Raw genomic sequence first — 13,333 nt, 5'->3', positions numbered from 1 at the left:
CTCAATAGATAATGAAAAGAAATGATGAGTCCTTTCTCTTTCACTTATAAGTAGCTGCAGCTAATAAGTGAATCATCAGTTCAACACCATTATGTCAAACAAATGACATCTGACCAGATTGCACTGTAATTGTTGAAGTTTTTCTACCATATTAACTCCGGAACCTTCGCTCAAGTTACTGTTGACTTCCTTAAAGGAGATAAAGACATTGAACTGCATTACAAGGCAACACTGAATTATTTCAATAAACAAAACTCCCCCACATATGCTCAGTACTGTCCACGTTCCCTCTAAGGTCATCAAGTGATAACAAACAACAAGCAAAGCAGCATTTTCCACACCAGCTACCACAATAAAGGAACCATTCTGTAATATATACTTAGAAACAGAAAATGAGTATTGTAAAGCAATGGATGACATGACCATCAGCCAATACGTGTAGAGGACGATTACTAGAAGAGCTATATTGAAAAAGGAAATCTGAATGTTTGTGATATATGGGTGTCATTCTCACTTGCTGGCAAGAAAGATGAACTAGAATAACTGCAGAACACGCAAAGATACTTTTCTTACTATAAATTTAAGCTAGGACAGTATTAGCTTCAGGACTTCAACAGCAAGAAAAATAAATGCCACTTAAGTAGAAACTTTGACTCAGGTCAAATTACAGCTACAGAACACATCATTTCCCTCTACCCATAAACATGAACAGACACACAGGGGGCTCCGCGCACACACAACCCTCCCACATCACCACTTGGCTTTTACATCCTGGGACTCTTTTCTGAGCTGCTCAGAAGAATACAGAGACAATTGACAGCCACAAGGCTTGTAGAGGCTGTAGCATCTAGGAATTGATGTGGGGTGCCAGTCAGGGAGACAGGAAGGCACAGGTCCACATTGCAGCCATGGGAAGGGAGGCTCAGGGAGCTGAGAGGGAAGCAGAGGTTTACTTCAAATTCAGTTTCCTCATTTTCAAACTCATGGCAAGCAAAAAATATTTATACAATATTTATTCCAGAAACAGTATTTTCCATTTATGTACCACATTACATTACTTATACTGGCTTAGCACTTGCAGAACATCTCTACTGCTTAACAGGCACAGAACTGTATAACCATGTTCATTAATTCTGTCAAAAATCTCACTTGGACTGCACCTGGTGTCCCCATGTGAAGTGCACCAACAAGACTGAGAGACTGGAAAAAATAAGAAGGACTGATAGAGAGCCAAAACCATCCTTTGCAATCCAACCCCTTCCGTGTTTATAATAACAGTAAACAACTGCAACCCAAAGTCCATCTTCCGGAACAGGTGGAAAAAAGCTGGAATTTTGAGCTATGAAGTATGGAATAAACAAATATATTTTTCTGCATTTATCTCTACAGTTTCCCCCAACTTCTAAGGACAGGTAGTTATTCCAGTATGGGTGGGCTGACTTCAGAAACTTTATCACAAAAGCTATTATAGACTGCTATTTGGTTGTATTTAAATCCCTGTGAATTGAGTTAGGAACATCTCCATAAAATTACAGCATTAAATTTTTATACTTCATATTCCCCCCCAAAAAATAAAACAAAGACAGCAGGTCTTAAGATCACTTGACTGTGACAAATTGTCTCTTTCTACTCACTTGAAATTGGTCTGTGAGACATATCAAATCCCCAGCTTTGTTACTGCTGGAAGAATTGATTTAAAAGTGCACACTGTCATTATATACTTACTGAGAGGTATATTTTAGGATTATGCAAGTGCTTGATATATAATTGGTTCTGCCTTTTTGCTGCATCTCAAGTTTTCTGACTACAGAAAACAAAAATTTAAGCTGCATAAAAGAAAATCTGAGCCACCTTCATAAAGCAGTGGTAGAAGGGCTGAACACAATCCCTAATTACACTAATTTGTAAACTTCTTTAAATTGTCATTCAAATTAATTCCCTATGAAATAAAATACAAATGGTTCTTTGAAATGACAGTGGTGTCTATGTGTCCGTAGGCACCAAGGCACAGCATTGTGATCTTCTGGAACCTCTGCTAGTAAATCAATCAACCTCCAATTTTGGGACATTGCAAAAAGTAGCCACTTTCTGTCAGAAAACAAATGCAAAGTGACAGCAAGACAAGCATGACGATTCAGCAAGGTGTTACTGCATTTAGTGCCCCAGGCAAGGGCAAATAAGTTGTCCCTGAAAGCTGCCTGGGCAGTGGCAAGACTCCTGTACTTTGAGTCCCACAGCAGAGGTACCTTCCCCACATCCAGCACTAGCAATGTGTCTCAATGTGAAGCATCAGATCAAACTCCATATGTGACACTGGCATAATGTGCCAGATGAACTCCCCTCCTGTCTGCCTAGTAAAAACAGAACTCACACAATTTCAAGTCAATCCCAAAGACTCTGCCTGGAACACATGATTCTGTTAGAGAAGTTGCCATTCTTCTGTAGTTCTGCAAAAGCATTTGTAACAAGTTTTTAAGCAAAGAAGAGTCACTTGTTCCTCCTACCTGTCATTTCCCCATGCAGGTGACTGCTGTGCCAGTACCTGCACACAACGCTGTTCTGTGGGAGCATGGAGGTGCATTAAACCACCTCACTGTAACAGCTGATGTGCCTCTGCTTGTTTTATTCAAGTGTGTTATTTATGTACAGCATCATTCAGAAATGGGAGAAATTCTCACCCTAGCTGAAGATTCCAGCTCTACAAAGTCAAACACATTCTGATCTTCTACTCAACCTCCTCCAAAATATTTCAGTTTATAGTTTTGATTGGTCTTGAAAACAATAAGCAAGAATGCAAACTGACACCATTCCCAGGAAGAGGGAGGAAGATCACATTTCCTGAGAAACCAGATACGATCTGGATAATCTGTAAAGCATACTTCTCTGAAGAATATGTTTGCCCAACATGTTATATACCAAAAGGTCTTCTAGCTACACACCAGGAGAAGTCTCATGAATGTTTCAGAAGACTGCAAAAACACTCTTGTTTCAAGAAATAGTACCAGGGATAGGATCAAGTCTTGAAGAGTTGATTTTGCTCTGCAGAATCCATGAGTATGAGCTAACAAATACAAATATACAGTAGGATGCAGAATATTGTTACAACTGATACTTGCAGTCAAATATTTAGAGTATAATATAGCTATATTTTGAAAAACAGTAACCAAGATAGATTAAAAAAAGAAATTCTGACATATTGGCTATATTTTCTTTTTCAGTTTACAGTTACATGTCATGTAACAGTTGTGTTCCGAAGAAAACCTTGAAAAAGGGTCGTGCTCTGTGAAAACAGTGGTGGACTGATTGCTTGCTACCCTTATTACTTCTCATAGAAGCTTTCCAAAGTTCTAAGTGCAGGAATAACCACCATGTCCCCCTGAGGCCCTCTGTGGACTGGAAGAAAGGTGTGGCAAGAAGTAACCAGTACAGAGATGGCTCCTTCTCCCAAGAGGACCATCAGCTCTAGAAGCTCAGCTGCAGGCTGGTAGAAAAGATACAGATATCTTAGCAGCACAGAGCTTTCAAAGATTGGACCATACGATTAATAACTGTACTTAATTATAATATTGCTTCCCAGAAATGTTTAAATAACTAACTGATATAATTAAAGCCTTATTAAATATTTTATTCTTGACTTTAACCACCATCAACACACAATAAAATGATAACTGTATCTGTCTCTTTACAGAGATTACAAGGAAGCAGCACTGAGTAGCATAGTAACATTAATCTGTATTTTCTTTTTCCAATGTCTTTTGACAGACAACAGTGTAAGTAATCATTTGCCATGGCACTTCCTTCGCAATAACAATCTACACAAAACATTAGCATGATATAATCCTCAATATGCCAAAGCAGAGTGAAAAAAAGAAACTAATCAGTCTATTACTATTTTTCAGTACCTGATGTGTTTGCTCCGTATGCTAACGAAGACTATTCACTAGTCCAGTGTGTGCTGCTTCACAGAAATCTTTCCGCACAGAGAAGCTTAATGAAGGCGCAGCACAGATAAGTTTCTGTGAGAAAGATGATCAGAACCAAGAGCCAGTAAAACCCGCTAGAGCCAAGGCACTGATTTGTACTTCTCTGCTTTCCTTCCTTTTATACCAAGCTTCTAAAATGACACTTGACAAACAGTACACAATAAATTATTACATGCTTTAAGAAGTACTATTAGGGTTAAATATAACACAAGCATATTTAATTTTGTCAGCACGTCCCCAAACATTCTCAAAGCTGTTCCTGTTCAGCTATCTGTTGGTGGACCTCGCTGATGTGCTCTGCTAGGTGCTATATCTCCTGCATTTATTCCATTCAGATTCTACATTCTATTTCACCCCCACAGCTCCCTTCCCAAGCTTCTGAACATACTTCAAGATACCACTCAGTTTCATTATCCCTTTAATGAGCCTAAATACAGTTTGTGAGCAATGAATGCTGAATGAAGGATACACACTGTCTACAGTGTGCAAATCAGATCAGAAATTCAAAATCACCTATAGAAAAAGGTGATTTTTTTTTCCAATTTACATATATATCTTTTCCCAGTAGAAACAGCTGGATTCTCATCAGTAATATTGCCAAGTAATATTGCTCTGTTGCTATTGTGAATGCAAAACAGCTTCATTTTTTTTTTTTCAATCCTGCTCTCAAACACAGATCTTAACTACTTAGTTGCAGACATTTGTTTTGCTATTACTCTCGTTTGTATTTTGAAAAGATACATTTGGGGAGACCTGAGTAGCATGTGAAGTAATGCCTCTTATTTTATGCCATGGAAACTGCAACAGATGCAATGTGAAAAATAATGCTATTTTATTAAAGCAAATTCTCTGCTACAAGACATTGTTCTTCACCACAGTCACCAGTGTTAGCTCTGCATTTTCACCAGTGACAAACTAGAGTCTGCACGTTGCACCTGTAAAAAACTGCACCAGCAGAGGCAACCTGCTGTTTCATAGCTGCTGTGATGGTGCCATTACTAGGAAAACATTGCCCATGTATTCTATCATTCATCAGTTCATAGAGATAGAAGTAAGAAGGCGGACTATATAGTGGGCATGGTAGGACAGTCCAGCCAAGGCTGGCACTGTGCTCCACAGTCTTCAAAAGCCTGCATATCACACTTGTAAAAGCCTGAACAAGCAGAGCTGACCTACCGTCACTGTTACCACTGCTGAAACATTATCTACCACTGCACTGTGCTCACATCCACTGGTCACTCTCCATAAACATTCACTAGTGTCAATGAAGGCCAAAGGATGCCATTTTTTCCACACTTTTGCTTCATCTGCAACTGTCAGGTGCCACTGTGTCAGATTGCCCTTCTGCTGTCATCTGTCACACTGCAACAGCATGTAATGGAATACTGGCAGGAATGCTCAGCCCCTTCCACAGTACCATCAACATCCACATCTGGTGTTGTGTGCCAACAGAATAAAATAGGAGGCATTGCTTTTGGAGCAGCCCTCATACAGATCAATTACAGCTTATTAAGAGTAAAACCATTTAAAATTAACACTGCTTGTTTTTGAAGGGTTTCAGTCTTCTCCACCTTTATACATTTTCAGCTATAGTTGAAAGTTCTTCCCCTAACATTAGGATTTTTCTTACACTCAGTAAAGCAAAGGAGTAAGCAGCTGTAAGCAATTTATTGACCTAATTGCAAGTCCAGTGTTGTTACATTCAGTTTTACAGAGCCCTATATTTCTGACCCATATAACGTAAGAGATGATAGTTTTCATTAAGGTTCCCAGAGAGTTCTAGTTAATACAACTGCTTATTTGAGACTATTTTATTTTAGTTTGTCTTGTTTTTAAAAGAGCTTCAATTCCTCATTTCTATTTCTGCCCCAATTCATAAGAGAACTAAATTTGAGGTCTTCATACAGGATTAACCTCTGTCAGGCAGTTCTAAACACAATACAGCTACAAAAAATAGTAAATGACTCAAAGAGAAAATACTGTAACACAAACAAAAAGTCATACGCTCAAGAGAATGTATTAAGGAAATTCTCATAGAGGCAGTTTGTTTTTGTCACTCTTCAGAAAGTTTCCAAAAACTAGCATTCACTAAGTGGATGTATTCTCTTTAAAAGTTCCATGCCAAATGCTCTAAATTAGCATAAGTAATAATCCCATTGCAACAAACAGTGAGTGGAACAAGAACAAAGGAGCACCTACATAGTACACATCTCAATTCAAACTCCATTTTCTTATAGGCTCAAAGCATGCTCCCATAGCAATTAATTCAACAGACAAAGGAATCTGAAGACAACATGGGTGCCTACAGCAATTAGGACCAACACAGCCAGTAGTGTGAAATTGCAGTGAGTTGAAGTCAGTCTGCATAGTGAAATACCTTCTGTACCATCATGTGAGGTGCTGGCACTGCAGAGAATACACAGTTTAGGTCAGAATACAGTTGTAGGATGCTCAGGCAGTTAGAAGTTACTCAGGAGAGATGTAGCCTTTCCCCCAAGTCAGTTAATTATGTCTCTGTCTCAAAAACCAGCCCTCTAACCCAGAACAAGGTGTTTGCTCACTGCTACTATTGTGTTTAGGCCAAGATGGCAGGCTCAATAGGCCTGCAGAAGATAAAATCGTGTAGCAGGTCTCCTATAATACAAAAACAATTAGTATATTTCATGCATGCAGTTCTGGAAAGCTAGACAGCAAAAGAGAACAATCACCAATGAAAGCCCTGTATTTCCAGATAGCATTGCTTGTAGCTGCACTAGTTACTGTGTAACAAGAAAGATATTCAGAGAACTCTGGACTGCTATTCTTCCACATCTGCAAAAGGGAAATACTTTTCCCACAGCACGCAGGTAGCACAGACAGGTAGGTCTCAGAATGTAGCCTTGGTATCTTCAGGTAGACGACGAAGAGGAAGGCTCTGTCAGACTAAAGTTACATCTAAATATATACACAGAACATGATTTTTAGATGGAGGAATTTTCTAAGTACTTAGGGCTTGGGAAATCATCTCAAAGGTATGATAATAAAAGGGAACTGGGGAAGAAGTGTCTTTTTTTGCATGGATTCAGCCATGAAAGTTAAATATATTAAGAGTACATTTCTTATGGAGAGAGAATGGATGAGTTCATCAGCAACAGGGAAATAAGATACTGCAGAAAAAGGTTCTCCACAAAAGATGAAAAAAGGAGAGAAAAATGTCTCAGTATAATATAATGAACATATCAATCAACACAGAAAAGATAACAGTGAGAGAGCAGGAAAAAAAAGAAAGAAAAATGAAATTAGAGACACCAGTGGGAATAAAAATGTCTGAAGAGACAAATACCTCTGATGCTTATTTTCCCTATTATTCTTCTATTTATGTGTTTGGCAGAATGCACGAAAAGCTCATTCAGCATCGAGATGTACATACTGGGGAGAGGTGTGGAGGGTTTGGGAAATGGCATCTCAGTGCGTCCTTGGAGACATAAGAAGCGTTGGTGGGCAGAAATCTTAAAATGTTGTCCTTGTAAAAAGCAAAAATAAGCCTTCAACATACACACAAAAAAATCCAAACCATGTAATTGCTGTTGAAACTATAACAGCAATGTTTCAATTATTCTCAGAGGGAACCCGAATATCAGACTAACGCTGAACTGTAGGCAGCCTTCAGAATTCGACAATATCCTTGTGGGGATCCATTACAGTGATGTTATTGTGCATCGTGTGATCTGTACATCCTCATTCTTCATTTAAAAAATACATAGCAATGCTACCAATAGCAAATGTGAGTGATCATTAACTGAAGTTATTTAGAATTTCCAGCAAGAGTTCTCATTATATCCACTGGAAACTGGTGAACTGCTTTAAATGGGCAGCAGAGGTATTGCCTCAATGAGTTCCTCTGTAACCTAGTTTCTGTGATGGGAACTGTGTGCCAGTCACAGTTTTCTGAAGGTATCCATCCCAAGAACAATAACATTTCTTAACAAGATTTACTCATCTGACTTTGCAGTTGCACTTCACCCTAGCCAAGGAAAGTATCAAACCCAGCCATTTTATGTGTCAAAGCAGCAGCTTCAGAACAAAAATTAGATGAAGATTTATGAGCTCTTGCTAATTCTACAGTGCATCACTGCACACAAACAAAATTGTTCATATAAAAATCAAGATTCCCTCTGAACTGCACTGCAGCTTAAAAAGGCTTTACAAAATCCTCTACAAAAAAGTATCAAACATGAACACAGACAAACAGTATCAAGTTTTTTTTCAGCATCTTATGAATATCCTTAGACACCTATCTATTGCTCAGCAATATGAGAAAACAGCTTGGAAATTCCTCAAACTCAATACAGACATCAGCGTTGCTCAGGTGATGTTCAGATAAGCCTGGTGCATCTCACAAAGCAAACCAACAACTTGCAAGGGTCACTGTGTGAATAAATTAGACATGACAAATTCTTCCATCACTCTCCTGTACTTCTATTTCCTACAATTAATGACAAATCCGATAAAAAGTAGAGTGGTTTTGAGGCAAAAAAAAAAAAAATTCTATTCCAGTCAAAGCAAAAAGGTGCATTTTTAACCTCACAAAAATGATTAATTTTGTATCACAAGCTTAATTAAAGTAGGTGCCAAATAGGATCCATTTTTGTGAAGAAATCCAGAGGAATGATAGTCACAATACACAGTATATAATGACACACAGGGACATAGCTTCTACTGGGGATGTCTCAGACATCAGGTGATTTGCTTGATCAAAGCCTTAAAATTAATAACTGCATTCAAGAGAGATCTTTGTCTTAAAAAGAACTCCTCAATTTATTCAAGTTGAAGTAATTGTAACAAGAAAGGAGAACTCTCTAATATGCTGAAGTGAAAACTCACAGAAGACTAACTTTCTCCTCTTGAGAGCACTTTAAAAAAGATGTTTAATTATTACTGAAGCTCAAGAGAAGTACTTGCAATCTGATGAAAACGCTACTGTGCATACCCTTCACACCTTCCTTCAACTTCGCAGCAGTGGCAGAGTCAATAACTGTACATTTAGTATTTAAAAGTATTGCTGCCTAAAATTCCATACCAGTTTTATATAATAAAGACTTAGGGCTACAGTCCAGATAAATTACCACAGTCTCTCATTTAACTTTCCCTCCCAAGACGATAGTAGAAACAAATGCCTTTTTGGCACTGTTGCTTGAGCAGGTATGCTGCAGTGAGACAGACAAAAACACAGAAGACACTATTAAAAATAATGGTGTCCTGTTGCACGTGGATACAGCACAACTAAGCCTCAACCCCAGATCCACAGCAACAGGTGACCGGGATTCATTGGTGATTCTCCACTTTTCACTACAATTACCACTACACAAAAGAGTAAAAGGCAAACAGGGTGAAAAAAAAAAACAAAAAACACCTCTAGTTAGATATTAGTATTAGCCACTGTCCACTTCTGCTTATTTCCACTTGATAACGTGGATATCACAGAACCTTCAAGTATCAAGAACCTGTTGTGACACAAGTGCTCTCCAAGTTCTGCACAACACAGAACAGTAAGCGTGTAAACATCTGAATGAAACATCACTGAAAACCACAAATAAATTATTGTTCAGTAGTGCCTCTATGCCTCAAGATACTGAAAGAGCTACATAGCAATGAGATCAATATGATGGGAAAGGCAGTTCAACAAAGGCATGATAATGACAGGACCAGCAAAATAGAAAGATACAATAAAGGAAGGGAATAAGATTGCTCACCTCTATCAGAAGATTCTAGGTTTGCAGGGGAAAGCTTCACCAAGGAGGAATCTCCAGAAAGAGATCCTTCCCCAGTGGCAATCAGCCTTAAAATGGCTCCCACCCCTTCCGGTCACACAGCTGAATTGCCTTCAGCTGTGCTCCCAGGGCTCACCAGGTCCTTTCCCCAGGTGCTCAATCAGGGCTTCAGGCCATGACTCAATAGTTACCATACAAGCTACTTATTGAATTACACATCTGTAGCAGAAGAAAGAACGGAAGGAATGCAAGAATTGAATGTAGACAGTGTGCCCTATATAGGAGCCCGTTTAATTTTGGATTGTTGCCCTTCCCTCACAATAAATAAATAAAAAGTAAAGAAATAAATGAATTACAAGCTTTGGTTTCTTCCCCTGCAGAAGAGGTAACAGGTTACAGCTGCCAACTGTAGGTGGGCAGGCAGAGGGTAAAGACGGAAACACAAGGTAAATTATTTCATTATCTGATATCTAAGTAGCACTGCAAATAATCTGCATGCCTTGTCTCAAAGCTACTAATTTCTCTCACAAGACGAAGAAATAAGCATTCAGCTCTGAATCCATCCAAACACCTGTCTTCACTTGAAAATCCTGAAGGGAAAGATCTGGAATCAACAGAATTAATAGCCTTCTTCTGAGTCCTGCCTCGTTCCTCTGAGTGCTGGAAACAAAACACAAGGCCACTTTAATCCAAACTTGTTTTTTAGATCCTTTGGTTCTTATTTCATGGTTGAGTGCACAGTTTAAAATACTGATCATCAGCTTTCACAAAGATTTATAGAACTGCTTGCTCTTTGTCTGATTTTTTATTTATTTATTTTTTACTTCTTCATTAAAACTTCATACTTCCAGCTATGCCATCACTGAATTATATTTGCTTTCTGTGGGGAGAAAACATCATGGCTAATAGTGGCAGTTCTGGCAATGGGTGCTACCTTGGTTATAAGCCGCCATGGAAATGATGCTGCAAAGAGAAATGCACAGAGGTGTTGGCTGTTTTGAGTAAGCATGCAATGCCTGGTAGCCTCAGGCCTCGCATCCTGTTCTTCAGGATAATTGTATTAACTTGTTACCAGCACTCATTCCAGTTCAGTGCTTCTGAAATTACGTTTGGAGGTTACCAGAATCCTACTAGGAATACAGGCAATGCCTCTGGTTTGCATAAAAACTCCTTCCCTATTTAAAGGTGTTTATTCAAGGGAGTTCCCTTCAGAATATAACAAACACATGTTTCTGTAGAAATAAATTATCTACTGATTTCATCATCCAAACTGCTACACCCAAATAGGCGGTTATATGTACTCTGAATACAGATGGATTTCTATTTATAGAGCATTTATTTGTCTGAGATGCATTTGAATATAAATTGCAGTATCTAATGCCAAGTTTTATAACATGACATTCACAATCCATTAAGTATTTTACTACACGTTGTACAAGGGATAAACTCTCATTCCTCATTTATAGCTAAATATTATAGTTAATAAGGAATGATGAAACTACACTAAAGACGGATTGCTTTTTGGTTTATGTGGAGGTTTACCACGTATATGGATGCTTCAAGCTTAGTTACAATCCTATTTTAATGTTTTATCATAATAAAAGACATGATCTAAGTGTTGCAACGTACATAAAAATTAAGAAAAACACTACTAAAACTATATAGGTTTTCATATTGAGGAGGGAACACGGACTTAGTATACTCTCAGCTGTTTTCTAAATTGAAATAAATATTTGCTCATTTAGAAGCCTTTACCAGGTGCGTCATCACAGTGTTTCAAAAAATATTTCACCTTGTTTGAAAATTGGGGCAGAGGGGAGGAAGAAACACAACATAATTTGTTCCCCACATCCTTTTAAAACTTTCTGAGGTCATCCCTCAGCTCAGGTGCTTCTTTTCCCACACTTGCTGATTGTCAATGATTGGAATCAGCAGGGAAGTGCAGACTTGCCTCTTTTTCTTAACTTCCTTCTCACAATTTCAAATTCCTATTAGAGGCAGGAAAAAAATCATATAGATGGGAGAAACATTTTCTTAAGTTCTGTTGTTACTGTCCTTAAGAGGTGCCACCTCCATACTTGTTCAATTCTCATGCTTGCCAAGCAAGCAGAGAGAGAGAGACCATCTTTGTTTATGTGGGAAATATGTGGGAATATATGGTGGGAAAAGGTTGATTTTAAAATATAATTAAATTCTAAAGTATCCAGAGCCGATTAACACTTTCCAGAAAGTACTGCAATAAGTTTTGATGGTTCTTTCTCTCTTCACCAAAACCCAGGTAAATGAGAGAAGGTGAGACAGAGAAGAATATTTTTTGATTCTCTGTAGTTTAGATCTGATTCATTACTTCCTTCTGCCACATAGTTCTGGATTATATGGTCTGCGTACAGCCCTTTCTGAAGGCTTCACCAGCCTTCAGTCAATCCCCGCTCAAGTGCAGTTATTTCAAACACCACGTACCTGAATAAAATCTCAAGCAAAGCTTATTTGAACAAGTCTTTGTAAAAGTCTCTGATGTTAAATTAATGTCTCATGTATAATTACTGGTTGCTTACGTGTAGAAAATGGGAAATAAACAACTTTTTATATTACTTATTGGTCTTCCCATTTTCTGTCACTGTAATACTTAACATTTCTCACCAGCAAAGGAGGCTTGAAGGCAACATTCCTGAGAAAAAATTATTTCACTCCATATCACAAACAGATGCAGAAGTTGCTCAAATTAAACACAACTGCTGTGTCAAACCAGTAAGGAAATGCCGATCTCTGCAGCAGCAGTTTAGAACTAATGCACAGAAAGCTATGACTGTTTACTTAAGAGATTAAAGATAAAAATACTCTGAAAGATCACATGAGATAGAAAACATAGAACTTCAAGTATTCTGATTTTAAGAATCTTTAAATTCATAAAGCAATTTTCCTGGAGAAAACTATTTCAAGATCTATTTCCAATGAAAAAAGAAGTTTATGAAATAGAAATACTGTGAGTGAGATTGCATACCCAGTAATTTCTTGCTGTTTTCTTTTAAAGCATGACTTCTTTTTATTACATCAAGGGCAACAAACAAAAGCATGGGGAGGGTAAGAAAGTTACCAGCCTTCCAGTAAAATAAGAAAAAGAAGAGGAAAAACACCAAAATCCCAGGTCATAGTCATACAGAAGCCCATCCTCTAGCCCATTCCTCCATTTTACATACCAGCTTTATTTGGAATGGTGTGTACTAGTGATATTAATGCTTTTTCAACTTTGCAAATAATTTCATAAGGTAGAGAACTTTGTCAAGATCATTTTCTCTTTCAACTTGTCATATACATCCTATATTTATGTATTAAGAGACAGTATTCATTTTAAGACAAAAAATATTGCTTACAAGGAGTTTGTTATATGGAAATACATCAATGCCTTTTGTAGTGGTGTTATTATGATTGTTACTTCAGTTCTCCATAGTACTCCATTAATCTTACTTTCTCTACAGTCATCTGTAGTCTCATACTTTTAGCCAACCTCACCAAACCCCATTTGTTACCCCTGTTTTTTTATTTGCTCTGGGCAGGTATTCTAGATTCCCTTTGTCTGTTCTGCTTCCTCTCTGTCACAAG

General features: G+C 38.0%; 1 long non-coding RNA gene across 2 annotated transcripts in view; it reads right to left on the bottom strand.

Annotated features, from left to right (window-relative positions):
* LOC116234991 (uncharacterized) overlaps nucleotides 1-9,890 on the bottom strand; it is a 419,872-nt gene extending 409,982 nt beyond the window's left edge. The window contains exon 1 of one of the 2 annotated variants that reach the window (XR_016468730.1): nucleotides 9,716-9,890. This is a non-coding gene — a long non-coding RNA (uncharacterized LOC116234991). The remainder of the gene's footprint in view (nucleotides 1-9,715) is intronic. The other variant, XR_004168251.2, reaches the window with a different exon arrangement.
* Between the last annotated feature and the right edge of the window lie 3,443 nt (nucleotides 9,891-13,333).

The sequence above is a fragment of the Phasianus colchicus genome, chromosome 8, assembly GCF_987193195.1.
Source record: "Phasianus colchicus chromosome 8, bPhaCol1.hap1.1, whole genome shotgun sequence".
Taxonomy (NCBI): Eukaryota; Metazoa; Chordata; class Aves; order Galliformes; family Phasianidae; genus Phasianus; species Phasianus colchicus.
This window is presented reverse-complemented; position numbering and strand designations above follow the sequence as displayed.